The sequence below is a fragment of the Tenrec ecaudatus genome, chromosome 5 (assembly GCF_050624435.1).
Source record: "Tenrec ecaudatus isolate mTenEca1 chromosome 5, mTenEca1.hap1, whole genome shotgun sequence".
Taxonomy (NCBI): Eukaryota; Metazoa; Chordata; class Mammalia; order Afrosoricida; family Tenrecidae; genus Tenrec; species Tenrec ecaudatus.
The window spans coordinates 48,571,623-48,595,248 of NC_134534.1; the positions used below are offsets into that span (position 1 = coordinate 48,571,623).

Below are 23,626 nucleotides of genomic sequence, written 5' to 3' on the forward strand. Positions count from 1 at the left end.
TCGATCTAGAATTCCCTTCCAGGAGGACAAATCATGGAAAAGGGGGTGAGGGGCGACGGAGGACTATGGAAAACATAGAAAAAAATTAATCTATAATATATCAAGGGTTCGTGAGGGAAGGTGGGTGGGGGAGTGATGGGGAAGAAATAGGGAGCTGATGTCAGAGGCTCAAGTGGGACGAGAATGCTTTGAAAATGATGATGGCGGCATATGTGCAAATGGGCTTGACACACTGGAGGAATCTATGGATTGTTATGAGATGTAAGAGCCCCCAATAAAAGTATTTTTTAAAGTGTGCACCACATAGTGTACACCTATAAATGTTATCATTACTATTTGCAAATGTTTTACCTACATTTAATTTATAGAAGATAAAGCATTTTTGTCTTTTCATAATATGGGCAAAAATAGCATTCCACTCTGAATCACTGAAGGTAAGTTATAAAAAGTTGTTTAAACAGATTTATTAAATCAAATACATCTTCCCATGTTGTCTTCTGGCCAGTGAGTGCAAAACCAATGAAATGTTTCGGTTATGTTTAAAATAGGAGAAAAATCAAACTATTTTGAACTAAAAACTCTCTGTATTGTAACTTATACTCTCACATTACCTGTGGAAAATGACTGCAATTCTCATGTTTAGCTATGAAAACCTACTTTAAATGTTAAAAACCAACAGCATGGTCTACCACGAAGTTCTTACCATGTGCCATAATCATCAAAATATCTAATTTCACAACTACCCATGAATTAAGTATTATATTTTACTGCATTGTATAGAAGAGGACTTCCCAGTGGCATAATGATGATGCACATGTTGGGCTGCTAACCACAAAGTCAGCAGTTCAAAACCGCCAACTGCTCTGCAGAAGAAAGGTGAGGCTTTCTGCTCCTGGGAAGTATTAATCTCAGAACCCCATACAGGCAATTCTATCCTTTCCTACAGAGTCACTATGAGTCAGACTGCACTTGATGGCAGTGAGTTGGGTTGGATATAGAAGAAGGAGTGGGGTGGGGGCGGGGGAAGGGATTGCCATCAAGTCCATTCTGAGTCATAGCAACCCTACAGGACAGAGTAGAAATACCCATAGGGTTTCCAAGACTACAATGTATCTGGAAACTGACACCCACACCTCTCTCCCACAGAGTGGCTGGTGGGTCCCAACCTCAGACGCAGCTAAGAGCAGAGGAGTACTTGGCCACTGTACCACCAAGGCTCCTTAGAAGGGGCTCCGAAGGTTGAATATATGGCTCAAGTGGCAGAACCAAGATTCAAACACAGGCTGAACACTATGTTCCTTTCTAACTGTCTTGCATGCTTCCTCTCTAGATTCATTAAACCACTTCAAATAAAATCAAACAGTTGTCAAGAAGTCAATTCTGGATTTGAACCACCAATCTTCCAGTTAGCAGTCAAGCAACTAACACCAATAAAGTATGAGACATTCCTCATGAGGTCATTTTTGTGAGATTAAAATCTGTCATTTCCTACTCTAGTCGGTCTGTAAGCTCCATGGGCTGTCACCAGTTGAAAAGGGATTTCTAGAAACTTATCCTAAGAAAATAATTAGATTTAGGTCAATGATTTAGAATAAGGCTCTTTATCAACAAGACATGGCACAAGAAAAAGCTTATGCTGTAGTATTAAGTGCAATAAGAAATAAATTTACAGTATGATTGTAATTATTTTTAAAATGTATGCTCAGAAGCGAGACTAGAATGAAATAACAATAGTAAGTCATGTATTCTATATTTGACATGAGCCAAGGACTGCTTACACAACTTCCAATGCATTACCTTAAAACCACTGTATAAGGTAAATTCTATTACTTTATATTTTTATATACGGGAACTGAAACACAGAAAAGTGAAGCAACATAGAGAAAGACAAACAATAAGTCATAAAGACTTCACTCAAACTCAAAATCGTCTCTGACTTTAGAGTTCATTTACTACTTGGCGCAACTGAAATAAGTAGTGTTGACTATGGGTGATTTTTCTTTTTGTTTACTTCTCTGACTTTTCAAAATGTACCAAGTATGATTTGCTTGTAGAAGAAAATAAATGATATAGAAAAACAAAATATTGCACAAGTATAGAATAATTAAGGAAGATACAGTAATAAATGTGGTTATATTTCTTCTAGCTTCATGATAACAAAGTTCGGGGGTTTTTTGGCTGTTTTTGGTTTCTTTTTTTTTAAATTAATTCTAACCAAGGTCTTCCTTGCAAGCCACACAACCTAGGATAATCTTTGTGGCGACTGAGTTTTATGTCAACTTGCACAGGAGTGGATCTGTCCATCACCAATCTGTCCATCACGTGGCAGCCTGGTATCTCCTTGAGAGTGTGCCCTTTTCATAAGAGAGACAGTAGGAAATTATCTCTCTGCTCCTTTGCCCTCCTTGCTTGCTGGGACTCCTTGGGATCCACGCTTTGAGCTTTCGGCTTCCTGCCAGGTTCCCACCAATCTTGGACCCTCGGAACTCTGCACCCTCCAACCTGTGGTCTCCCAGCTTCCACTTCGCCTTTCTGCTTCATCAGCCGACAGCTAAGGGAGTCTGAAGAAGGCCAGGGCTGGCATTGGGCCCATGAACTTGCGTTGGACTGGACTGGGGTGCTTTCTTGATATAAAATTACTTCTTAATATAAAGTTCTTTATTATACATATATGAGTGCCACTGGTTTTATTTCTCTAGACTACCTAGCTTAATACAACCTTCCTCAACATAAATGGCAGTTTTATTTAAGATTGTCACCCACCCGCAGAACTGCTGCATTGAGATGATGAATCAAGGAGTTTCAGAGAGTAGGCTGGTAAGTTTATCATCAGCTAATAATAAGAAAAATCCTGCATTATAATTTACCAAAGGCTCTAATAAGAATTTCTATCTATGTAGTGTTGATTTGTACAGAGAAGTTGAAGTGGTGCTTTATGAAAAATGAGAAAATTAAGTAATATCGTGGTTCACAAACTTTTTAAATTTTTTCATTTTAAAGCACTTTCTCAACCTTCTAGTGGATAGAGGGAACAATTAAAGGTAAAAATATCATACTCAACAATAACATTCTTTTGTTTTGGTTTGTTTTACAATAACAATTCTTGATAAAAGTCCATAATGTAACAGCTTTTGACATTAGCATTTCATGAATGTTCTTATTTGGTCTAACTGGTCCTGGTTTTATAAATCCTCCCCCTTACAAGCCCCAAAGTGAGGAAATGGATGTACCATTTTAATTCACATCACCTCTGACGATTCCTGACACATATTGCTGAATGTGAAATTCTACACATTTGTTTGCCTAAAAGCAAGTTGTTCATTTCAACATTCAGCCCCACAGAGATGAACAGATCACTTGATTATATTGTATTTAATTCCCGTTTCTAAAAAGAAATATCCTGAATAAACTAAAATAGCAATTTAGCTTTTTTTCTCCTGAATCATAAAAAACCTATATAATACAAGCTTGTACATGTTTTCAAACATTGCCTTATCATTTTCCTAGAATAACTTGGAGGAGTATTTCTTTTGGAAATGGAAATCACAAATCTCCTAACAGGATTGACTTCTTTGGCAAGCTAGTGATGTAGAATCCTTACCGCTCTAAAGTCTTTTCAGTTTTGGTAATGCAGAGTGACTTTGGCATGTTCGAATCTCTACATGCCTCCATACCAAATGAAGTATCATCCTTCTCCCTCTTGATACATATTTATTGTATAAATTTCCTATCTGTGCATTCCTGAATTATAGTACCTAAACTAAGTAGGATTCATTGTATGTGTAATCCTAAAAACACCAATTGTGAAAGAGACACTGAGGTGATTCTCACTCAGAGACACTATATAGTTTCCAAGACTATAAATCTCTATGGGAACAGAGAGCCTCATCTTTGTTGAGAATGGCTGGTGATTTTGAACCACCAACCTTGCCATTATGAGCCCAATGCTTACTAAATTGCTCCAGCAGGGTCCCCTTCTCTCGAGCATGGTACATCAATGGGATTTATGACTGCTTTTTTTTCATTCATTTGGTCAGTCTGAAACATGGAGAGTAAACCCCTAAACTAGAGGGGATCCTGAATCAACTCTGATAGGCCAGCACAGGATGTTTTAAGACTTAAGGCAACATTTCAAAATTGGGAGAATTCACATAAAAATCATTAGTTCCATCAGCATGAAATTCATGTTCTGGCATGAGCATGGTCTGTGCTGGAAACCGCCTTGATGACCCCTCACACAAAGCCTGGCTCTGTCCAGCAGTCACGGGCTCTCACAAAGGAACACTGCACACACGGGTTCTCATTATTAGGACCTTCAAGGCCCTGTGGCATTGGAATGTGTGATATACCCTCCCCGCCTCTCAACATAACCCAAGAAACCATTTTTATAAATGGACAAAGAAAAGAAGGTGGACTTTTTTTGTAACCATTATAGAAGAATTTCTAAAGTTTAACGTAGAATAAATACCTGCGAAGCAATGGTTTCACAAGCTAGGTACACTAAGAAAATCCAAGTTCACATTTGGAAAAATGATATAATAATAGCCCCTCACCAGAGGTTGTCAGCCAGAGTTAATATTTCTATAGTGTTTAGCTTACTAATCACGACACGATCTCTATTACCATTGGGAAGACCACCACATTCTATCCTTCAAAGCATCTGGTGCCTTCTAGAGTCAAGAAACCAAACTTCACCCTTAACTTGAGATAGAAGCTATTTTGCAATATGACCTCAAACTGCCTTCCTAGCCCCACAGCCTACCAGTTTCAACATGTTGCAGTCAACTCCCCTCTCCCCAGCTCCTCAGCATTCTCCACACTGGTGTACACTTTGACCCTCAGACCTTTGTCCAGGCTTCTTTTTCAGTTTAGCCACACCCACTTCTTGCTCAACCTAGCAGAATCAACCTTCACCGTTCTGCTAACACTGGACAGCAGGCGCCTCTGTTAAAAAGTCAGATAAATCCCTACCTCCACGATGTTCCTTGGCTTCCCCACTCGACTCTGTCATACCAGGAAAGCAGAACAGGAATCCTATTACCACAACAGGGGTGGTCTGGAATCATTAGGCATTCACGAAATGCTTGTCGTAGTAAGAGCAGCACTAGTTGGCCAGCTTCCAGTTCTACAAAAGGTCGTGGGTACAGCCAAACAGTCTTCTAAGGTCCAGGACCCAAATCCTGCTCTGTGCCGCGTGTTCAAAGAGTTAGAGGTCATTTCCCATGACTCTAAATTGTAGACTCTTCAGAGTTACTCTAAACCCCAAGGGGAAAAATTGAAAGGGATAAATATTTCCACTGAGACATGCGCATTAATTAATTAATATCAACAGGGGATAAAATGGATAAAGGACTTAAATGCAGTAAAAGGAAGTTTTGATTAACAAATATATACGACCATACTTAGAATTCAGTGAACGTATAGTGAAACAACAGGGCATAGCATTTTCCTCCTTCCACTTAGGTAAATTCAAGAATTTAGCAAAAGCAGAACACAGAAAAACAACCGGTTAAAGTCACCCTTATGTTCTGTTAATGAGGCCTGGAGCCACTACCTTGGAAACAAACGGCAATATTTATCAAAATGCTAAATATAAATACCCTTTGACCCAGAAAGTTCACATCTAAGACTCTGTCCTGCTAAAATACTCACTCAGTTAGGGGGGAGGAGCTGTGGGGTCAGCAGAGGACATTCATAATAGCCATCTAAAAACATTATTTAGTAATAAGCTTAACAAAGGAAGCACAAGGTTTGCATACTGAAAACCACCAAACACCTTGAAAGAAATTAAAGACTTAAGTCAATGGAAAGACACCCTGTGTCCGTGGATTGGATATTGTTAAAAAGCAGCACTCTCCACATAGATCTACAGATATAACATGATCCCTGCCAAGATCTCAGTTGTCTTTTTTTTAAAGACACTGCCACACTGATCATAAATATCATAGGGAAACGCAAAAGACCCAGAATCGCAAAAGATACTCATAATTTGCTTGTAATACCACATGCTAGCAACAATCTACATATCCACAAGAAACCAAACTAAACCAAGACCAAACTCAAAACCACCGAGTCAATGTTGACTTCTGACACTGTTTTGCTTTGTTTTTAATCGTTTTATTAGAGACTCATACAATTCCCATCACAATCCACACATACATCAATTGTGTAAAGCACATTTGTATTTTCATTGCTCTCATCATTCTCAAAACATTTGCTCTCCAATAAAGCCCCTGGCATCAGGTCCTGATTTTTCCCTCCCTCCCAGCTCCCACATCCCACATGAACACTTGTTAATTTATAAATTATTATTTTGTCACATCTTACCCTGTCCGACGTCTCCCTTCACCAACTTTTCTGTTGTCCGTCTCCCAAGGAGGAGGTCACATGTAGATCCTTGTAATCGGGTCCATCTTTCCAACCCACTTTCCCTCTACCCTCCCAGTATCGCCATGCACACCACTGGTCCTGAAGGGATCATCCATCCTGGATTCCCTGTGTTCCCAGTTCCTATCTGTACCAGTGTCCATCATCTGGTCTAGCCAGACATGCAAAGTAGAATTCAGATCGTGATTGTGGCGGGGGCGGGGGGGAGGGGTATGAAGCATTTAGGAACTAGAGGAAAGTTGTCATTTTCATCGTTGCAACATCACACCTTGACTGGCTCATCTCCTCCCCTAGACTCCTCTGCAAGAGGATCTCCAGTGGCTGACAAATGGGCTTTGGGTCTCCACTGTACACTCCCCCTCTCATTCACTATGGTAAAATGTTATTGTTCTGATGATGCCTTATACCTGATCCCTTTGACACCTCTTCATCGCATAGGTTAGTGTGCCTCTTCCATGTGGGCTTTGTTCCTTCTGAGCTAGATGGCCGCTTGTTTTCCTTCAAGCCTTTAAGACCCCAGATGCTATACCTTTTGATAGCCGGGCAGCTTCAGCTTTCTTCGCCACATTTGCTTATGCACTCATTTGTCTTCAGTGATTGTATCATGGAGGTGTGCACCCAATGATATGATTTTTTGTTCTTTGATGCCTGATAACAGATCCTTTCAGCACCTCGTGATCACACAGGCTGGTATGCTTCTTCCATGTGGGCTTTGTTGCTTCTGAGCTAAGTGGCTGCTTGTTTACCCTCAAGCTTTTTAGACCCCAGATGCTATATCTTTTGATAGCTCGACACCATCAGCTTTCTTCACCACATTTGCTTATTCACCCGCTTTGTCTTCAGCAGTTGTGTCGGGAAGGTGAGCATCATAGAATGCCACTTTAATAGAACAAATTATTCTTGCATTGAGGAAGTACTTGAGTGAAGGCCCAATGTCCTTCTGCTACCTTAATACTAACCCTATAAATACATGCACATAGATCTATTTCCTCATCCTCATATAAATATATTTGCATATGTACATGTCTTTATCTAGACCTCTATAAATGCCCTTTTCCTCCTAGCTCTTTCCTCTATTTCCCTTGACTTTCCTCCTGTCCCACTATCATGCTCTGTCCCACCTGGGTTTCAGCAATTCTGTCAGGGGAAGCCAGCCCCTAACACATCATTACAGGTCTGGTAGGCGCAATTGTACAGCAATAATAAGCAAAGATCATAGTAAAGTTATTGATAGCATGAGAGAAAGACGTGAAGTATTGAAATAAATGGAGTCAGACATGTTTCATGGTAGTATGCTCACCTCTGCCCACCTTGATGGTCCACATGGAGGGAGAGAGAGTGATTTAATGCTAGCCCAGGCCTTTTATATTCTCTGGGGACGTGCAAGCCCCCTAATTACAGGTGAGGACATACGTCACTAGAAAGGGCTGTCCTATGGGTAATACAGTAATGAGAGGGAGGTGGTCTAAGGACGTACACGCAATAGGAAGGGGAGGAATTGGGGTTATACATGTGACAAGATGCGCAGATCCTACGTTTAGAATGGTGGCTTAACTTTGACCTATTCCCTAGATCTCTATAGGAACCATTATCAGTAGGATATAAACCCCACCTACTGGAACAAAATAGATGTCTGCAGGTGTCCATTGTCTTTAACAGCAGGGAGTGGGGCCTACTGCAGTCTGGCAACTGGGAGGATGGATGTGAGCATCTGACATGCCCTACCAGGCGTCCCACACCCTCCTCACCACCGATTTGCATGACTTGTCATTCCCTTTTCCCTGGGTTTGTTAACACCACTTCCTTTCTCCGCACCTTCCCCTCGCCCATGTCCCCCCAGAACTGTCAGTCCCATTGTTTTCTCCTCCAGATTGTTCATCCAGCCTACCTTATTTAGACCTGTGGAAATAATAACATGCACAAAAACACAACAGAGCAAAACCAAACAACAATATACAACAAAACATCAACAACAAACCACTGACAAAGAACAAAACAAAACACATCAAGAATGAAAAGCCTGTAGTTAGTTCAAGGATCATTTGTTGGTCGTTAGGAGTGTTTTCAAGTCCAGTCTATTGGGGCACCACGCCCTGACCCCAAAGTCCACTTTCAGTATTCCCTGGGGACCTTGCCACTCCATTCCCTTGCTGTTCCGCTGCACTCCCCCAGTGCTTTGCCTCGGTGTGGTGCGATCAGGTCAGGTACAATTCCCACACTGTGTCCGGACACTAACTGTTTATAGGAGTAGAAAGCTCCTGCTGGTGGTTTTCTAACTGCTGACCATGCGAGCTGTAGCCAAACACGTAACCGCTACTCCACCAGGGCTCCTTCCCACAGGAGACATACCTAGTCATTTTGGACACATACATACACCAAAGTACTATATATCTGTTAAAAGAGTGAGATAGAGCCTACATGATGAGCATAAACTTTGCCCACGATTCCTGCACACCAGGAAGTTTGAAGGACAAGCACTCTATATTTACCAGTCACGTGTGAGCCATACAAAGGGACTTCAGATTTTGTAGAGAAAGTAAATTAAAAATAATGGAATCTTTCCCTAATATTCATAAAGAAAATGAAATAGAAGTAGACTTCAAAATTTTATGGAAAAATAAAATTTAAAAAGTAAAAATAAGAGACATATTTTGTTTCTCAACATAAGCTGTCCCAACTATAAGATAGTTTTGTAATCAATGGTACCTGCCACTTAGTCTATCCTTAGAAAACAGAAGGCCCTAGAAATGTAACCATGCCAATGCAGCTTTTTTTAATGTCAGAAACTGAAGAAAAAGGGGTGGCTTTTGAAAATTTTTGCTTTAAGACAAAAAGCAAAGGAAAGAAAAAGAAGTGAGGAACCAGGTCGAGGCTAATAACACTGAACTTCTCCCAGTGTTACCCTTGTTTGATGAGAAGGATGAGCAGGACAGTCAGGGTGGAGAATGGCCCGGGGAACGTTTTCCTGCCCCACCCCCGACGCTTTTTTTTAAGCTAAAGCTTTGTCTAACTTTCTCAAAACACTTTCAGAATAAGCAGATGTTATTGACCGTCTGGAAAGTCAACAAGCAAAATGCCTTGAGCATCCTAAAACTGGTTGCCAGGACCTTTTGCTCTGGATCTGCCCACTTTTTCCTCGACTGGATCAACTCCACCCCGTGGTGACCACTGCTCTGTGTTTTGTCTTCAGAAAGGCTTCCGGAGTTTCACACTACTCATTGAAAAGCAATCAGGGCACAAACAAGACTTTCGTTGCAGGATAAAGTCTGAGCTGGGGGTTTAATGCTCAATATCTTCTGCTCCCTTCTTAAACCCATGTATCTATTTGCAAACGGCTGGTTTCTTTAAGACATTGTCCCCATAAGCTTTTCGTAAAGAATCAATGATTTCACCATCCGTCTACCCAAGCTTCACCATAAATGGATTTTTTTTTGGCTTACTTCCATTTTAGCAGAATTCATGCTGCTCTGGTAAGAGTGCTTTCCAAACAAGGGGCTTAACTTGCTTAGTATCTCAAGCTAGATCCTGTTTAGACAAGTAATAGCAAGTTAGTGCAAGGTTATTTCAGTGTAACAATTGTTTGTCATCCATGCACCGTTTTTATTTTTCATTCTGTGCATTTCATTGACCCTTTTGAAGACACCTAATTCTAATTACTTGTTGGTTGGTCAAAATGATATTTTTAGACCAAATCACAATTCAAATACAGATTTGAGGAAAGTTGCAAGTGGGTTCAGCTGCGGTATGAAAATAATAGCTCTGGAAACAAGCCTGTTTTTCCAAAGATAACTTTAGAAAATTGGGCATTTTGCACCCCCAACAAACCTTACATATTGCCTCAGTGTATACTACCTCTTCAAGCACTACCACTTGACTTATTTTTCCCAGGTGGCTGAAAGTACATGTCTGGGCCCCCCACGCAGTCTCTTCAATACCCAGACCACTGCTACTTGAGCACCGTGTACGCAGTCCTTAACTGGAGGCATCCAGAAAAATCTGGGGCAGCTAGGCAGACTGTGCTTGATGGAGTGATTCAGCCTGAAAAGGACAGTCCTGCACAGAGTACTGTCCCACCCCAAAGGCCAACAGTGACCTTGCCAATTTTAAGAGAAATTAAGTGTCTAAACCCTGGCCATATGCATGGCTTGTCACAGCAGTGGTAATCCCGTGCTCTGTTACCATGTGAACCACTTAAGTATCTCTACCCATCCCTTACGGCAAAGCAGATCACTGCAGAGGCTGCTGATATTCTAAGCTTCCGCACAGCACAGATCTTGTTGTCACAGCAACTTGAAGGAAAGGTTGAGCAAATATCAAAGCCAGTGCTTCCCTGGACTCTGAGCTCCGGGGGCTTCGGAGGAATTAGGCAGTGACCAATACAAACAGAAATTACGTTTTAGAGTAATGATACATCTTAGAAGGGTGAACACGAGTCCTTAGAAAAGAAGTTACTCTGTGCTACAGGGTTATTTCCTATCATTCTGCAGTCAGATGTAAAGAAACAGATCCTTCCCCAACACTACAGAACAAACAGAAATAATTGAGCATACAATTTGAAATTTTGTTGGGAGGCTTCATTTCCTCTAATTTCTCTTCCAAATCAACTCTGGTTGATTCCCTATGACATTAATCAACATTAAATATGACTATCTTAAATCAGAATCCCAGCTCTTGAAAAAGGCACAATGTTAGTTGAGACGTGCTTATATGGGAAGAAATTAGGTATAAACATCATGTTATAATTAACTATATAGCTCATATGATAATGTATTCTTCTGTTACTTTTTATTGGGGTTCTACAGTCCTAGGTTTATAACACCCTATCATGCTGAGCAGAACTGCCCTGAGTTTCCAAGACTGTCAAATCCTTACAGGAGAAGAAAGCCTCATCTTTCTTCCACAGAGTGGATGGTAGTTTTGAACTGCTAACCTTGCAATTCACAGCGTAAAACAGCCACTACATCACAAAGGCTCAAACTATACCACCAGAATTGACTCAAAGGCTCAGTTGACTCAGTGAGTTTGAGTTTGTTTACTTGTTTTTAGACAGTTCCAGGCTCTGCTGTAGAGACTCGGACTAAAGCAGTGAATGGTCCAGATCCAATGTTCTACTCTTTGAGATGTGACCTTTGAGGGAAATACTGCCATGACATTATTTGAAAGGAGCCCTTGAGCTGCTAACTCCAAAGTCACTGGTTTGTAACTAACTACCAGCGCCTCTGCTGCAGAAAGACGGGGCCTCTACTGCCATGGTCACCGTGAACTCACAGGGGCAGTTCTACCCTGTTCTACTGGGTGACTGTGAGTCCGAATTGACTTGATGACAGTGAGTTTCGATTTGCGTTAGTTTTTGTGTTTTTAATATCGTATATTCAAGTTGTTATAAGCTAGGAAGAAAAATACTGAACAGAAGAAAATTAATTGCTGTTAACTGCCATCAGGCCAGCCTTGGATTCATGATGCTCCCATGCACATTGGACAATTAGGAGCCACAAGGTTCGAACTGGTTAGTTTTCACAAGTAGATAGCCAGGCCTCTCTTTCTAAATTAACGTTGTGAAACTACACTGAAATCTGTTCAGCATCACAGCGACATGCAAAACTCTGCCGCAAAACAAACAATGGCTGTGTGTTGAGGTGCGCTGGCCAGGAAGTGAATGCTGTTCTCTTGCATGGAAGGCAGGAAGGGAATTCAACCACTGAATAGCCACTTCCCATAGAAGAGTAGAAAGTTGCTAATGTCAGGGTGGTGGCATCTCACAAGTGAGAGGTCAAGAATCCCCATCAGCATTAATCCAAGACTGATTCCTATGAGGCCAGACTTGCCTCATAACCAACCTTTGTACCAACTCTGACTGCAGCTGTTCCTTCCGCAGCATTCTCTACACCTCTGCTGGATTCAATAATTCATTGCAATGGCCTCAAAGAACCCAGACAATACTCGTGATTGTGGCATTAATCAGGAAAGTGACCACTCACAATTTAGGACCAGAGGCAACTCGGGAAATGTTCAATCAGGTACAACTTCTCACCCACACCCGCAAGCATGCCTCAACCTGGCCCTCAGCCTCTCAACCTGTGGCCCTTTGGCCTTTTCTCTAGTTGGGCAAGTGTTACAAAGCTCTTTCAGCTGTGTGGACAAGTATCCAGAGGCACCGCACTCTGCTACAAAGCCTTGGCCTGAAGACATGACACTAGCTCTGTGGGTTGGCAAACTTAACTCCACCACGTGCCCGGAGACAGTCCACTCTGCCTGCAAGCCCCCTGTCAAAGGCACTCAGCTTTCTTGCTCCAAAAGACCACCATGCTAATTCCGCCTGTCTCTTGGCTCCACTGCCACCCTATGGAGCTGGTTCTTACCATGTCTATAACGTGTTACAACACTTATCTCCTGGGTTGAGGTTCAGTGCAGGGAACTCAGGTTCAATGGACATTCTCCACTTCTGGTCCTTCTTTCTTGATGATTCTGAGGTCCCATCTCTGAGATAGCTCATTTTAAGCTCAGTTGTGTATTTCCATAAGCTGGTGTCAATTTGAGGAGTAAGAGTGAAGGGGTGGAGTCTAGCCTGTCAATCAGTTCATAGCCATAGGAGCATGGCCTTTGCCTGAGGGTTCTGGGAACTCCGATATTCCTGTTTGGAGGCTGGAGACTTTCTCTCTCTCTCTCTCTCTCTCTCTCTCTCTCTCTCTCTCTCTCTCTCTCTCTCCCTCCCTCCCTCCCTCCCTCTCTCTCTCTCTCTCTCCTGACTCCCTGAGAGCCACTGCAGCTGACAAGACACATGGAACCACGCTAGTGCCCTGAGCTGAAGAAACCACATGGAGACCCCTGCCAGCGCTGAGATACTTGCAATGCCACTGGATCCACAAGCTTCCCACCCACTGGCCTCTGATCCTCCTGCATTCAGCATCATTACAAGTGTTTTGTGAGTCTCAAGAGGACTTTCTAGATTGGTATCAGACATATGGGCTAATAGCGGATATATGAACTTGATCTGACCTGGGCTAGGATGTTTTCTCAATATTCAATTGCTCTTGAATATAAAGCTCTTTCTTATACACATGAGTGTCCATGAATCTGTTCTACCCAGACTACACAGCAATGGAATGGCAAAACTAACCCATCCCCATGAGAAGGTTCCATTCCCCTTGCATGCATGCTCCCACTTGCATGCGGGTGCCATGGAACCCTGTGCACATTATTAGCAAGAGATCCAGTCCCCCTGGTGCTCCACTGCACCTCCCACTGCACACTGTAGTCCTACCCAGACATTCGGTGGGAGTTACGAAGACTATGGATAACAGGATCATAAAAGGCCTCACTAGGAAGGTGCCCACTGAACAAAGGGAAGAGTTGAGGGTTATTCCCAGCAGAGGGAAAAGAGCAATGGCCTGAAGGAGGGAACGTGTCTTGCATGTCTGGGGAACAGCACGGCAGGAGTAGAAGGAGTAGAAGGAGAGACCAGCAAGAGGTGAGGTCAGTAACGGGCTTGAGTCAGCCATTATGCTGACTTAGGTGGGAAACAACTTTTGCCTTGTCGATGTGTTTCAGAAAGAAGCCCTTTTCCGAACAACTGGAAAAAGAAACCAAGGTCAGTTAGACAGGAGGTGTCCAGGGGCAAGGTACTAAAGACATCAGAAATAAAGGCAGCCTATTCCACTGACACCTACCCTGAGCCCAGAAGTAACGAGTGAGAGGGAGGAGAGCTGACAGTGACGGAGTTTTCTTGTGTAGACAGCTGCACGCAGAGCGGTGCTATCCCTGGGATGGCTGGTTTGACATGAAAAGGGTCTTCATGGAGAAAGGAAGGTAACAAGTTCTGTACTCCTATTAAAATTGACACACTTAGAAAGGTTGTGGAATATACAAGTGGAGATATTTAATCTGAAGCTGGAAATAGATTTTGAAACACAGAACATAAATTGTAGCTAAAGGTGAAGAATGGCAACATAATTTCATCATTTCAACAAGTATGAAAACCTACAATTCTACCACTAATTTTAGGACACATTCCAGTGTGGAGGTGTCCCCAGACTGGAAGCAATCAAAATACAGGTGTCCCTTTATTCTCAGCCTACTTATTTAGGCAGTTTTCTTTCTTCTTTCCATAGGTATATATTGGGAGTGTTGACTAGCTCGGTAGAACTGTCCCCTGTGAGTTTCCAAGGCTGTAACTCTTCATAAGAGTAGAAAGCCTGTCTTTCTCCCAAGGAGTAGCTAGTCCTGTCGAACTGCTCACCTCTCAGTTAGCAGTAATCACTAGTTTTCCAGACACTTCGGGTCTCAATGTGAATCATCACCTTGGGAAGAGAACTGTTGTATTTACTAATCATTTTTCTACCTGGAATTTTCTTTAAAAACCAAAGATTGCCAGATGTCATGGCAATGTCTACTAATATGGGATATAGAAAATGCTGGTGAATTTTGGAGTCTCCCTACTCTTTCAGGTGGTGGTATAGTGGGCTATGTGTTGGGCTGCTAACTGAAAAGTCAACAGTGTGGGCCACCAGCTGCTCCATGGGAGAAAGATGAGGCTTTTTCTCCCGTAAAGCGTTGACATCTCAGAGACCTTCAGAGGCAGTTCTCCTCAGTCCACAGGGTCCTGAGACAGGGCATTGGGAACTTGATTTCCAGTAACAGTTGCTATGAGTCAGAATTGAATTAATAGCAATGAGTTTGTTGGTTGGTTGGTTTTTTCTGGTTTTCATGTGTTCTTACTGACCTTTGGAGAACTACCCGAGGTTCGCATTTTGATGATGTTGAAGATTACAAAGTATATTAGTCCAGGTAGACTAGAGAAACAGATGCATGGAGACTCATATGTGTATAAGAAAGAGGTTTATATACAAGAGCAATTGAATATTGAGAAAACATCCCAGGCCCAGTCCAGATAAAGTCCATAAGTCAGATATTAGTCCATATGTCTAATACCAATCTATAAAGTCCTCTTCAGACTCACAAAATACATGCAATGATGCCAACTGCAGGAGGATCATGGGCCAGTGGGTTGGAAGTCTTGTGGATCCAGTGGCATTGTAAGCGTCTCCGCTCTCACAGGGGTCTCTATGTCTCTATGTGGCTTCTCCAGCTCCAGAGGTCTGGTTGCATCCGGGTAGGTCCACATGGCTTCTCCAGCTCCCAGGGTGTAGCACCATGTGTCTTATCACTAGAGCGTCTCTCAGGGAGTGAACAGAGAGAGTCTACAAGGCAGTGAGCTGAGAGAGAGAAGCATCTCCCGCCTCCAAGGTGGAAATACTGGAATTCCCAGAATCCTTAGGGGTAGGCCATGCACACACTGAAACCTCACTGGCTATGACCCGATTGACAGAGTAGACTCCACCCCTTCACTCTTAATGCTCTTAAATCCCAAGTTGACACCAGATTATGTTGACACCACACAAAGTTAGCGTCATAATTTGGCAAAGGAGTCTGTTTTGATATTTCTTGCTTTGTGTGCAGGACCTCGGAGGTCAACCATCCATCTGGGCCTTGCAGCCCCTGCAGTAAGTCCCTTGTGTCCTCCTTGTGCACTAAATCTATGTGATTCCCCTTCAATTCCATGCACTCAACTACCCCAGTACCTTTCCTCTGCATCCACTGCCAGACTTCCAAGATCATACTGTGTCATCGCTTAACTGGTCTCAGTCTCTACTCACTGAAACCCACCTGTGGCATATTTCCAGAGCCCTACAAACATCTAAAAGCCCTTTGATAGCTTCTGGTGTCTACACAAAGTCCCTATCCCTTAGTTTCACACAGAACACCAAGGCTTCATGATGTGGCTCTTGCCTATCTCTCCCGGCTCACCCCCTTTTACTTCCCTGTCTATCTTTACACAAACAGACCCCTGCCACCGTTTAGCATTCATCTTTAAGCTTCAAGAGATCCCCCATCTCCCTTAACACCTCAGGTAGAATTAGCATGTTCTCATCCACGTTTGTAGCACACTGTAACTTGTTTATATTCTAGTTTGAAGAAGCTCTGGTTGTGCCATGGTTAAGCTCACAAACATTAATCAAAGGGCCTGTGGCCCAAATCTACCAGGCATTCTGTGCCTGAAAGAGTAGTTGATCACTAGCCATCAGAGAAATGCAAATTAAAACCACAATGAGATAACACTTTACACCAATGATACTAGTTCAAATCAAAAAAACAGAAAACAACAAATGCTGGAGAGGATGTGGAAAGATTGGAACTCGTATACACTTTAGGTGAACTTATGAATCCACACAGCCACTGTGGAAAACGATATGGAAATATTTTACGCAACTGAGAATTGAAATCCTATATGATCCAGCAATACCACTACAAGGCATATTCCCTGAAGAAATAAGAGACACAACACAAGTGGAGGCATGCTCTTCCATGATTATAGAAGCACAGTTCACATAGCAAGAGACTGGAAGTGGTCCATATGCCCAACAGTGGAGGAATGCATAAAGACACTATGACACACATGCACAATGGAATACCATGTATCCCTAAAAACAGTGATGAAAGCATGAAACACCGCCTGACGTGGAAGATCTGGAAACCATTATGCTGAGTGAAGTAAGTCAATCACGAAAGGACAAGTATTGTATGAACCCACTACTATAAGGAGCCACAAAAAAAAATCAAGCCAAATCTAGGAGAGTAGAGCATCTACATTTGGGGGGAGACACTGAAAGTTCTGTTGGTGAGTGTGATGGGTGATTGGGGAGAAGTGACCTCACATTGGGAAGGGATGCTAAAACAGGAGTGCTGAGAACCGGGGGAGATGGGGAGCTATGGGCCAGGTTTTAGGTTCCTGGTAGACATTACAAATATGTTTCTACCCAACCCTCAGTGAACCACGCCATGGACTCAGCACCATGAGGACCTTGGATGCCGACCTTGAGGGCTAACCCAGGGGCTACACCAGAAGAACTTAACACAGAGACCTGGCAGAATGAACCAAGCCATGCCTCAAAGCTGCCTGCACCCTTGGACTGAGGCCAGGGGCACTCAGATGGGAAGCAGAGTGGCTGCCCCAGAGTTGTGGAAGGGACAGTCATTGGACCTTGGAGGTAATGCCCGGATTGGTGGGTGCCCAATGGAAAGAGACTCAGAATCACCATAGATTTAGTTCCTCCATGCCCCGCTCCCAGCGACATTACAGGTTTAGATTTGTTGGGTAGGGGGTTGACCTTGGAAGAACTGATCCAACAAGTTTCCCCCTGGTACCAACACCCATGCTTCAGTTCAACAGAGCTCAGAGAAATAGGAGATAAAGCTGGGGAGCAACCACACTGGGGTTGCCGCTCATGGTGGAACTGTACTTGCACAGACTCCTCATTCCGACAGTGTCCAGACTGATGTGCACTGGACAAACGGATGATGTGACAAGTGCAATGGCCTTACACCCCAGGGACATGATTGACAATCATTTCCTTTTCTGTTTCAATAGGACAAAAAGTTCTTCTCTGGTGTCTTACATATTCACGGTGGTATTTTCTTTTTGACCCACTATTTGTATTTTTATCTCTGTATTATTATTATTATTATTATTATTATTATTATGTTATCCTTACCACTTAACTTTTTTTTTACTGTTTCTGTTTTACTGAAGCACAGAAGGAGTAGAGACAGAAAAATAAGAATTGATGCAAGGGTTTATAGGGGAGGTAGAGAAGGGGGGTGGGTGATAGGGAGGGTGAGGAGGTTGAGGGAGTAAACAACGTATGTGGGAGTGGGGAGGAAACACTCTCTAGAACTGATGATGATTATACAACTCAATTAAATATGATTTAACCAGGGTTGGGGAGGTAGGGGTATTCTAAAATTGGTTGTGGTGTTGAATACAACTCTTCTTGTCATGTTTGACCTATTGAATTGTGTGATATGTAGACTAAATGCCAATAAAATGGGGGTTTTTATGTGGTAGTCTTCATCTACATGGGCTACAGCTTTGCACATCTCACAGGGCAGTTCTACTCTGTCCTACAGGGGCACTGAGTTTCCAAGTCCCCAAGCCCTTTACAAGGTTCAAGACTGACACAAGGCATCCTTTCCTTGCCCTACAAGTTCCCTTTACCACTGCCCTCGCTCTAAGAGGGACGCTGCCATTAGTCTGGGAGCACAATCAGAAAGCCGGGCTTCCTCACACGTCACATGCCAAACCATCCAGGTGGTTGGTTCATTTCAATCATGAAGGACTCCTGCACTGCCTGCCTTTGGTTCCAATCTGCTGTACTTTTGTTTTGGTGTCTGGACTTCCTGTGCCATCTTACCTGAACTCATCACCTTCCTGCTCACAGTTTTAAGGCAGGATCCATCTCCTTGGTGGGATCTGACCTTCCTCCTTCATCCCCCAATACCAACCAATCACTAAGGCCTACCACTTCGCATCCTAAATGCCACTTTACATTAAGTCTCTAAAAAATTGACAAAGTAAACCTTACTGTATGAGATGACATCTTGTATTTTATAATCTATGGCAAGTTTTTACTTTTTAAAGTCTCCAGTTTTTAAATGCTATTTGTCTTCACCAACTTGGTTGCAAATGACCCCTGGTAGTACAGTGAATTAAGCATTGGACTGCTATCCTCAATGTCAGCAGTTCAAACCCAGCAGATAGATGAGCCTCTCTAGTCCAGTAACGATTTAGAGCAGCAGTTCTACTCTGTCCTAGAGGGTTGCCTTGTGTTAGAATCAACTCCATAGAATCCCACCCACTGCCATAGAGTTGACTCTATGCATAGCAGCCCCTGCACCCCCTAGAGTTACGTAGGCTAAGAATCATGTGGGAACAGATAAGCTCATCTTTCTTCTGAGGAGCAACAGGTAGTTTTGAACCACCAATCTTGCCATTAGCAGTACAATGCTAACATGACAGTGCCGACAGAGCAGTGTCCTCCATGGGCATTGGGGTATACATTTAATTCAAGGTCCACTCGAGGTTGCTGATCAAAGCTTGAAAAGCAGGCAGACTATGAGCTCATTGGAAGCAGACATGTCTTTTCAACCTTGGATCTCAAAAAAGTGCTCAACACTTAAACCTAAAAACCAAACTCACTGCCATCAAGACGATTCCAACTCATCAGGACCCTATAGGGAAGAGAGGAAGTGCTGCATGCATTTTTGAGAAAGTAAATCCTTATGAGAATAGAAAGTCTCATCCATCTCCTGTGGAACAGCTGGTAGTTTCGAACAGCTGACCTTGGGGTTGGTAGTCCGAGTGGTTCAACCCACTTCATCACCAAGGGTCTGGGCACTCAATTAGCATTTCTTGATAAACAACAGAATGATTGGATGTTTTCCTCAATAGGAATGAGAACAAATCAAGGTTACTGTGAAAGCAAGGTTTCTTTTTATTTCATCTTTGCAACCCCACGGCATGCACAGCACAGCACCGGGCACAGGGCCAGTGCTCAAAGCGTTTCCTGGGTCTGCTGGCTAACAAGCACAAGCCAATACATGCAGCGCTTTACTAATGGGCTTACAACAAATAAAACATTTCTCTTTGTCCTTGGTGACAAAAATATCCCAAATAGGAATTTTAATTGTAACAAATTGTATTTGCCCACAAAAACATGATGTTCCCTGGAACAACCTCCCACTTCACAAATGTGAAGACTTTTTTTCTCCCAGGAATGCAAACCCAGACTCCATGTGCCAGAGACAGACCACAATCGGAGGTGCCTCTTTTGCCCCAAAACCCTGGCCCTACAAATTTCCAATGTTTCTTAACTGGGGGAATTTTTATATTGTCAGATTATAATTGATTTTTAAACAGATTCATTTTCCTCCTCTCAACAATATTGGCTAAAGGTATAACAAGGGCTGGAATAAGCTATGTGTGATCCTATAATGAATACTAATGGTTTGTGTTCTTGAAAACATCCTGAAGGTTTTTCTACTTCACAGATCTGTTTTAGGATTCAAAGGAGAAAGTTCTTTAAGAAAAAATCAAGTAAGTCAAGCACAAAAAGACAAGTACAACATGAGTCTGCTGAGGTAAGCTTTAAAAAAAAATGCAAAGGGGGCATAGGGAAAAAGACACCATATACAAACATCCCTGGGGTGAGGACCAGGTAGTATTGCAGGGCCCAGACCAAATACAGGGATATATATGGTCGGGAAAGGAAAACATAATAATAAAAAAGAAATGGGTAGCAAGGGCAGAGGGCACTAACCCACCCAAGGTGAGAGTGTTGTTTATATCTCCATGGGGAAAGAGGGACCAGACTTCAACCCAGTGCACCAAAATGTGAATGCAACATGCCAGCATGGAGTAGGGAACCAGTGGAGATGTCAGAGGGGCTGGCCCCAATCCCAATGACTATGTTGACACCTGCCCCTCCCCCCAGAAGAATTTATTTCAAAGGACGGCATTGAATCTACAGCTCCTGGAGAGGGACATGTCTGATCGGAGCACACAGGAGCAGATAAAGGGTGAGGAAGAGAGAGTGGAGCACATCCTGGCCCACTAGGCCTTGAAGACGATGTTCCCAATTAGAGCAGCCAGTCTACAGAGAGGACCACATGGCCGGCCCCACTTTGAGACATGATGTCCCTCACTGACCCATAACCCTACAGGGGACAACACCGGAGACACAGTGTGGGAATTGTGTCCGATCTGAGTCCACCACACCGAGACAAAGCACTAAGGGGGTACAACAGAGCAGCGACAAGGTCCCCAGGGAATGCCGAAGGTGCACTTTGGGGATAGGGCATGGTGCCCCAACAGACTGGACTTTAGGAAAATAATCCTAAAGGCCAACAAACAGTCCTTGAACTAACTATAAGCTTTCCTTTCTTGTTTTGTTTTGTTTTGTTGTCATTGGTTTGTTGTGGTGGTGGTTTTCTTGCATATTGTTGCTTGGTTTTGCTCTGTCTTGTTTTTGTGCATGTTACTATCTCCATGGGTCTGTCTAAATAAGATAAGCTGGACGAACAATCTAGAGGAGAAAACAACAGGACCGACAGTTCTGGGGGGAAATGGGAGAGGGGGAGGTAGGGGGAAAGATAGTGGTGTTAACAAACTCAGGAACAGGGGAACAACAAGTGATCCAAATTGGTGATGTGGTAGGTGTAGGAGGCCTGGTAGGGCGTGATCAAGGGTAATGTAACACCAAGAGGAACTACTGAAACCCAAATGAAGACTGAGCATGATAGTGGGACAAGAGGAAAGTCAGAGGAAATAGAGGAAAGAGCTAGGAGGCAAAGGGCATTTACAGAGGTCTACATAAAGGCATGTAAATATGCAAATATATGTATATATGATGGGGAAATAGAACTATGTACATATATTTATAGGTTTAGTATTAAGGTAGCAGAAGGACATTGGGCCTCCACTCATGTACTCCCTCAATGCAAGAATACTTTGTTCTATTAAACTGGCATTCCATGATGCTCATCTTCCCAACTCGATTGCTGAAGACAAAGCAGGTGCATAGGTAAATGTGGTGAAGAAAGCTGATGGGGCCTGGCTATCAAAATATATAGCATCTCTGGAGTCTTAAAAGCTGGTAAACAAAAGGATGAATACAAGGAAGAAAAGGGTAGTGGGGTCATGGGGCATTAATCCACCCAAGGGGAGGGTATTGTTTATATCTCCACAGGGAAAGTGGGAACAGACTTCAACCCAGTGTCACAAGGTGTGAATGCAATATCCCGGCGTGGAGGAGGGAACCGGTGGAGAGGTCTGGGAGGCTGGCCCCAGCACCATAAATTAACTGAATTCCTGCCCCTCCCCCGAAAAGAATTTGTTCCAAAGGACGACATTGACTCTGCAGCTATGGGAGATGGACATATTTGATCAGAGCACACGGGAACAGATGAAGGGGCAGGAGGAGAGAGTGGAGCACAGCCTGGCCCACCAGGCCGTGAGGATGATGTTCCTGAGTAGAGCAGCCAGTCCACAGAGAGAACAACATGGCTGGCCCTACTATGAGACATGATGCCCCTCAGTGACTAAGGGCGATACAGGGGACAGCACCGGAGACACAGTGTGGGAATTGCACCTGACCTGATCCCACCACACCGAGGCAAATCACTGGGGGAGTGCAGCGGAACAGCAAGGGAATGGTGTGGCAAGGTCCCCAGGGAATGCTGAAAGTGGACTTTGGGGCCAGGGCGTGGTGCCCCAACAGACTGGACTGGAAAACGCTCCTAAGGGCCAGCAAACGATCCCTGAACTAACTACAAGCTTTTCTCTTGTGATCTGATTTGTTCTGTTCTTTTTCAATGGTTTGTTTTAGTTGTTTTGTTGTCTGGTTGTATACTGTTGCTTTGTTTTCCTCTGTCTAGTTTTCGTGCATGTTAGTGTCTCCACAGGGCTGTCTGAATAGGACAGGCTGGATGAACTATCTGGATGAAAAACAACGGGACCGACAGTTCCGGGGGGACTTGGGGTGGGGGGGTAAGGGGGGTAAGGAAGTGGTGTTAACAAACCCATGGACAAGGGAAAAACATGGGACCCCAAATGGTAGAGAAGGGGGAGTGGCAGGCCTGGTGGGAAATGATCAAGGGTAAAGTTGCTTAGAGAAGAGGTATACTCTAGCCCAGGTGGCGACGAAGCATGGTAGTAGGGCAGGAGGAAGGTCAAGGGAGATGGAGGAAAGAGCTAGGAGTCAAAGGGCATTCATGGAGGTCTAGACAAAGACATGTACATGCAAATATATATAGGAGGATGGGGAAATAGATCTATGTGTCTATATTTATAGGTCAAGTATTAAGGTGGCGGAAGGACCTTGGGCCTCTACTCAAACACTCCCTCAATGCATGAATACCTTCTTTTATTAAATTGGAACTCTATGATGCTCACTCTCCCAACACAACAGCTGGAGCCAAAGTGGGTAAACAAGTAAATGTGGTGAAGAAAGCTGATGGTGCCCGGCTATCAAAAGAGATAGTGACTGGGGTCTTAAAGGCTTGAAGATAAACAAGGGGCCATCTAGCTCAGAAGCAACAAAGTCCACATGGAAGAACACACCAGCCTGTGTGATCGAGTGGTCCCAAAGGGATCAGTTACCAGGCATCAAAGAACAAAAAATCATATCATTGACTGCACACCTCCATGATAGGATCGCTGAAGACAAATGGGTGCATAAGCAAATGTGGTGAAGAAAGCTGATGGTGCCCGGCTATCAAAAGAGATAGTGTCTGGGGTCTTAAAGGCTTGAAGGTGAACAAGCGGCCATCTAGCTCAGAAGCAAATAAGCCCACATGGAAGAAGCACACCAGCCAGTGCGATCACGAGGTGCCCAAGGGACCAGGT

General features: G+C 43.4%; 1 protein-coding gene across 2 annotated transcripts in view; it reads right to left on the reverse strand.

Moving 5' to 3' along the window:
- DECR1 (2,4-dienoyl-CoA reductase 1) overlaps positions 1 to 23,626 on the reverse strand; it is a 78,215-nt gene that overhangs the window by 39,311 nt on the left and 15,278 nt on the right. The window contains exon 1 of one of the 2 annotated variants that reach the window (XM_075550621.1): positions 4,972 to 5,123. The exons of the other annotated variant lie outside the window; for it this stretch is intronic. The gene's annotated coding sequence lies outside the window, so the exon portion shown is untranslated. Of the gene's footprint in view, positions 1 to 4,971; positions 5,124 to 23,626 lie in introns of those variants that run through there. 2 annotated transcript variants of the gene reach the window in all.